The sequence below is a fragment of the Bos indicus x Bos taurus genome, chromosome 8 (assembly GCF_003369695.1).
Source record: "Bos indicus x Bos taurus breed Angus x Brahman F1 hybrid chromosome 8, Bos_hybrid_MaternalHap_v2.0, whole genome shotgun sequence".
Taxonomy (NCBI): Eukaryota; Metazoa; Chordata; class Mammalia; order Artiodactyla; family Bovidae; genus Bos; species Bos indicus x Bos taurus.
This window is the reverse complement of record NC_040083.1, coordinates 106,710,751-106,716,750: the sequence shown is the minus strand read 5'-3', so window position 1 is coordinate 106,716,750 and position 6,000 is coordinate 106,710,751.

The following is a 6,000-nucleotide window of genomic DNA, read 5'->3' as shown; positions in this document are numbered from 1 at the left end:
GTTCCCAGAACCACGTCAAGGACACTGCCTTGAGAGAGCAATGTGTTTTTGAGACAAGCTGAATGGTGTATGTGACTGAACCCTGTTAAGACTTCTATGCAGACTTCCAAGACTCTGGCAGACAGATGCAAAGATCACCTGTCCTGCAGCACCCAAGGCAAGCCTTGGGTCTTGTTAGCACTGCCGCCTGACAGTCTTGGAGGGGGGTGGTCTGCCTCTTTCTTTGGTCTCCCCTTGCCCTCAGCCTGCGGGGCTTAGTTTTGAATTTCAACCCAAATAAATTGGAAGGACTTTATTCAACGTAAATTGCCCAGCAGATTGCAGGGAGCACGTTTTCTATGTGTTCCCAATTCTCTCTATGTAAAGCCAGGATTAACAATTGCAACCTCACAGATGGTTGTGAGAATTAAATAAGAAAAAATGTTTTGCGCCTAACTCATAGTAGGCACCCAGAAAATGTTGTAGTAATAGTCACTCTATGCTTCCAATAGCTTCACCAGTTCAAAATGTAACAGTACAATGTGCTGCAGGAAGCAAAATGACCTGGGACTCACTAGCAGAGAATAAAACTTACACTTTTCATTAGTAATATATACTCTAATGCCCCAGGTTCACAGTTCAGCTTGAATAAATATAGAGCAGATATTGCAAGGCTTTTTAAAAAAACTGAAGCAGCTACCTGTGGCTGATTCATGTTGATGTAGCAGAAACCAACACAATATTGTAAAGCAAGCAATTATTCTCCAATTAAAAAAAAAAATCTAAAGCACTAAAGCAGGGTCCTAGACAGAAAGAGCCATTGGAATCCAGAAAGAGGATCCTGCAAATACACCAGTAGTAAGATTTGGAAGGAAAAAAAAAAGATGCAGGGGAATATCACCCATTAGTATGTGTTAATGATGAAAGATGATGAGTGTAACACAGGAAGAAGGAAACACGGATAGGTGAAATGACTAAGTAGGCAAAGAGGCACAGGGATTTGGGCACAAGCAAATAAATGATGGGGATGAATTAGAGATGAGTGAACTCGAAAAAGAAAATGCAAAAGGATGAATGAGGAAAGAGAGACTTTCAAGGAATGTTGTGAGAATTTTGGCTAGATGGTATAAGAAGGATTTGAAATGACTGCAGTAAATCATGGAACAAGAGGAGGTTGATTTAGAGGACTGAGGATGGAGAATGTGGGAGGTAGTGAAAGGTATGAGTCGGAGGAAAAAGATAATAAATTTGAGAATCGTTAAGGGAAAGAGTCAGAGAAGTCCTGGGTTGAAGCAGAAATCAGTCAAACAGATGCAAGTAGAAATGAAGAAAGACAATGGTGATTAAAATATCCTTTCATTTTTCATGAAGGATAAGTTAGAGACAATGGTGGAAGTTCACTCTAAATGAGATAGAGTGGAAATGTTCTGAAAAGGGAGATGGGAAATGGAGGGATGAAAGCAGAGAGACAGAAGGGTCACAGAAAGACCAAATAAATAGATATTTGGAGGTGAAAACAAGCTAGTGTTACTGAGGACCTACTATGTGCCAGAAACTACTGGGTACTTCCACTTATACCTGCTGGTTCACTCAACCTTCCCATCACCCAACTTAAAGAAAATTAAGGCTCAGACAGGTTAATCACTTTAATTAACCAACGAGTGAGAGATATGGAAATGAATTTGAGCTTACATCAAAGAGAGGTTTCTGAGTCAAAGAAGCAAAGGTCGAACCTAGGTCTTCCGCATTGCAGGCGGATTCTTTAGGGTCTGAGTCACCAGGGAAGCAAAGAAGCAGCAGTATTAGAAATATTTACAATGGTCTAATTTGGAGAGATCGACAATAAAAGGAAAAGCCCCAACACGGGCCTTCATCTTGTAACTGCTCCTACAGCAGCTGATGGAATGGGGCTCCACATGGTTTAAGGTGCTAGAGTTGGCAGACCTAACACAGGAGAGTGTCTGCGGGGAGGTGGCTGAAAGGAAAAAAAGGAAACAGTGCGCTGAGTGATAAATGGGTTCAACGAGCTGCAGGGAGCAAGGCAGGATGAAAAGCACGCGTGAATTACAGAGAGGGCCGTGACTGAGGCGAAAGAAACAAACGGGGGGCATGTGCAGGTACAAAGAGGATCGATGGAAGATTGGGCCTAGACAGAGTAGAGATGGAGCGGGAGATAACAAGCTCTCCTCCTGAATTGGAGTTTGTGTCCTAGACATCGTCTTGAAGCTTACAGAGGAAAGACTGTTAAAAAGAAATCACTTGGATCATGGAAATCTGCAAAGGGAGGGAAGAAGGACAGAAGGAAAGATGGAAAGAAGGGAGGAATAAACAGAGAGAAGGAAGGACAGACGACTCACTGTGGAAAACCAAAAGGATGGGTCCCTTTTCCCCCTGCAGAATTATGGCTGGTGCCTGCTCTAATACCTGCCTTATAAGTAAAAAGTCAATGAATGCATGATCATTCATTCACGAAATACTGATTTTGTGTCTCTACGCTATGTCAGCCACAGGGCTAGCTTGGGGTGGTAAGCAAGACACTCATAGACTTTGATCTTTTGGAGTTTCCAGTCTAGAGGGGGAGATGCATCGAGAAAGTACACTAGGACTTCTCTGGTGGCTCAGTGGTAAAGAATCCACCTGCCAATGAAGGAGACACGGGTTCCACACCTGACCCCGATCCAGGAAGATCCCACATGCCTCAGAGCAACTAAGCCTGTGAACCACAACTGCTGAGCCCACGCTCTAGAGGGTGGAAGCAGCAACTGCTGAGCCCATGGGCCCTAGATCCCATCCTCTGCAACAAGAGAAGTTGCATAATGAGAGTAACCCTTGCTTGCTGCAACTAGAGAAAAGCCCAAACAGCAAGGAAGACCCAGCACAACCCCAAATAAACAATCACATACAATCATTAAAAAAGAAAATCTACTAATAAATGGACAATAATTAAAACTATGTAGTGAGTGCATATTGAGAGAGAGAGATGAAAGGGCATAACAGGAAAGTCAGAGAGGGGCTCGCTTAGATTGGGGGTTTAGTCATCTTAAGGAAAGTGCTTTATTCACTAAGACTTACATTTCAGTGAAAGGTCACTAGGGAAGTCTGAAGGGCATTCCCTCCAGGCAGAAGAAAGCGCCTTTGGGAAAACACTGGGGACACAAGAGCATGAAACAATCCAGGAACAGGAAAGAGGTGCATGTGGCCAGAGCAGAGTGATGGTGGAGAGGATCTTGACACAAGGAGCCAGAGAGGAAAACAGGGAGCGAGATACCAGAAGATGTTTGGATTTACTTTATAATGCTAACAGAACCTCATATGGGCTAGACATTTTCACACATGTGACCTCATTTAATTTGCACAATGATCCTGAGAAATGGGTATTTCTTTCCTTCTTTCACAAATAAGATCTAATAGGGGCATTATTCGGAGAAGGCAACGGCACCACACTCCAGTACTCTTGCCTGGAAAATCCCATGGATGGAGGAGCCTGGTAGGCTGCAGTCCATGGGGTCGCTAAGGGTAGGACACAACTGAGCAACTTCACTTTTACTTTTCACTTTCATGCATTGGAGAAGGAAATGGCAACCCACTCCAGTGTTCTTACCTGGAGAATCCCAGGGACGGAGGAGCCTGGTGGGCTGCCGTCTATGGGGTCGCACAGAGTCGGACATGGCTGAAGTGACTTTGCAGCAGCAGCAGCAGCAGTAGGGGCATTATTGAGTAATTTGACCCAGTAGGGAAATAGCAGAGATGACATATAAACCAAAGCCTATCTCTCTGCAGTCTCTGCTTTTTCAACCACACTAGCTTGTCTCATCATGTGGTATGAATTTTGTTTAGTCACTCAGTTGTGTCCAACTCTTTTCGACCCCATGAACTGCAGCAGGTCAGGCTTCTCTGTCCTTCACTATCTTCCAGAGCTTGCTGAAACTCGTGCCCATTAAGTCAGTGATACCATCCAACCATCTCTGCCATCCCCTTCTCCTCATGCCTTCAATCTTCCCCATTATCAGGGTCTTTTCCACTGAGTCAGCTCTTCACATCAGGTGGCCAAAGTTTTGGAGCTTCAGCATCATTCTGTCCAATGTCCTCTTCAGGGTTGATTTCCCTTAGGATTGACTGGCTTAATCTCCTTGTTGTCCAAGGGACTCTCAAGAGTCTTCTCCAGCACCCAGCTTGAAAGCATCAGGTCTTCGGCACTCAGCCTTCTTTATGGTCCAACTCTCACATTCATACATGACTTCTGGAAAAACCATAGCTTTGACTAGATGAAGTTAAAAAAAAAAAAAAAAGAGTACAGTAAGGTGGGGGAAGAAAGAAAGGAAAAAAAGTTACAAAGCAACCTAGAAAGGCAAATATGAAAGATGAAAGATGAAGCAAGAGGAAACATTTGCTGGGGTGCTGGAAGGGGTTCAGAAGAATGAAAAGGAATTTCAGATCACTGGAGTCAGAGATGGGGGTATGAAAGGACTCTAGAGAAGAATAAATTACATCAATCTTGAATTGTAACTAATTGAATCAATAACGAACTGTGACTTAGCAAGAGAGGGGAAGGGCAAAAAAAAGGGGTATCAGTGGCCACAAGACAGGGCATCAGCATGTAAACAGGGGGGTCCTAGCATCCTGAGGGTAGGTGGGGGTTTGGGGCAGGAAGGTGGTGTGCTGCTGCAGAGAGAGCGAGGACTTAGGAGTCATGCAGATGTGAGTTCCAACACTTGGTAACTGCGTGATCAGAGTCAAGTTCCTTAGCTTCCCTGGGCTTCAAACTCTGACTCTGTCAAGTGGGGATAACAAGCCTCCCTCCAGATGTTGCTGAGATTAGACATCAAAACAGCAGTTATAATTTATTGAGCACCTACTATGTTAAGCACTTTGCATAATAGTTGCTGAAGTCTCACTACCACCAGAAGGCAGGAATTGTTATCATCATTCATTGATGTTCGGCATAAAGTTTTGAAGCTGCAGACTATGTGCTCAGAAGTATGAATTATTTTCCTGTTGCTGCTGCTGCTAAGTCACTTCAGTCGTGTCTGACTCTGTGCGACCCCATAGATGGCAGCCCATCAGGCTCCTCTGTCCCTGGGATTCTCCAGACAAAAATACTGGAGTGGGTGCCATTTCCTTCTCCAATGCATGAAAGTGAAAAGTGAAAGTGAAGTCGCTCAGTCGTGTCCAACTCTTAGCGACCCCATGGACTGCAGCCTACCAGGCTTCTCCGTCCATGGGAGTTTCCAGGCAAGGGTACTGGAGAGGGGTGCCAGTGCCTTCTCCTAGCTGTTCCCATTCAATACTGCCTACTAGATAAAGTGGGTCCTCCTCAACATGAACAGAAAATCCCTTGCCTGCCTTTTTTGTCTCTACTTCAATCTCTAAAGAACTTCCTCTGTTTCCCTTTGTGAGCTTTGCCCTTGGTGCCTTCCACTGGTTGGCACTTTCTCTTCTCAGTCAGGAGTGTTAGTTGCAAGCAACAGATATCACTTCTGATCATTTAAGCAGTAACAGAATTCGATAGTGATATTACTCAGAATCTCCAGGAGGGCACAGGATCTGGGCTGAAGTCCGTGAAGTCAAGAGCACCGCTCCAAGTCACATCACAGAAATGGCTGATGGAACCAGGTACCACTGGGTACCACAGGGTAATTCACACTTTTGACACCAAATGACAGTGTGCTCTAAGCAGCAGTGTTAGAACCATTTCCACTAGTGTTGAAATCTGGATGTAACTGCCCCACCTGTTAACACTTTGGTCCCCAACTGGATTCTGCCTAATTCTAGCTTCTTTCCCAGCATCTGGCGTGGGTGAATCTGATGGGTGAATTCTGAGTCACGTGCTCAACCCTAGTTGCAGTGGAAGCTGAAAGTAGCTGGAAATTGTAGCCTCTTCATGGGAAGTGGACTCTGGCTCAGAGAGTAAAGCAACCTCTAAACTAGGAAAGGGACTCACTCAAACACTGAGCAGCTGCCAGGAATGCCAAATGCCAGCTTTAACCTGGAATGTCCACTCCCATGCCACTAGACCTACAT